Genomic DNA, 582 nt, shown 5'->3' with positions numbered 1-582 from the left:
TGTGTCTGTACTGTTCATGGCTATATGCTCCAACAGCACAATTAGGTATTAAAAAGGACTATGGCCTGCAAAACCTGAAATATTTACTGTCTAATCCTTTACTGGAAAAATTTTCTAACCACTGTTTTGGATTAAAAGGCACTTAAAGGGTCAAATGCAATGTGTAAACCTTGATTTATCCTGATTTCAAAACATGAAAGATATAAAAGATATTCTGAGAACAGTTAGGGAGGTTCTAATATAAACTGGATATTACATGACTTTAGGGAGTTATAATTACTTTTAGATGTGATTAGGCTACTGGGGTTATGTAAGATAATGTCTTTAGTTTTCTTTTGGTTTTTTTTTGAGATGGAGTCTCACTCTGTCGCCCAGGCTAGAGTGCAGTGGTACGACCTTGGCTCACTGCAACCTCAGCCTCCTGAGTAGCCGGGATTACAGGCATGCGCCACCATGCCCTGATTTTTGTATTTTTACTAGTGACAGGGTTTCACCACGTTGGTCAGGCTGGTCTCAAACTCCTGACCTCGGCCGGGCGCGGTGGCTCAAGCCTGTAATCCCAGCACTTTGGGAGGCCGAGAC

This window comes from Colobus angolensis, unplaced genomic scaffold, assembly GCF_000951035.1.
Source record: "Colobus angolensis palliatus isolate OR3802 unplaced genomic scaffold, Cang.pa_1.0 Scaffold30, whole genome shotgun sequence".
In the NCBI taxonomy this organism is placed as follows: Eukaryota; Metazoa; Chordata; class Mammalia; order Primates; family Cercopithecidae; genus Colobus; species Colobus angolensis.
This window is presented reverse-complemented; position numbering follows the sequence as displayed.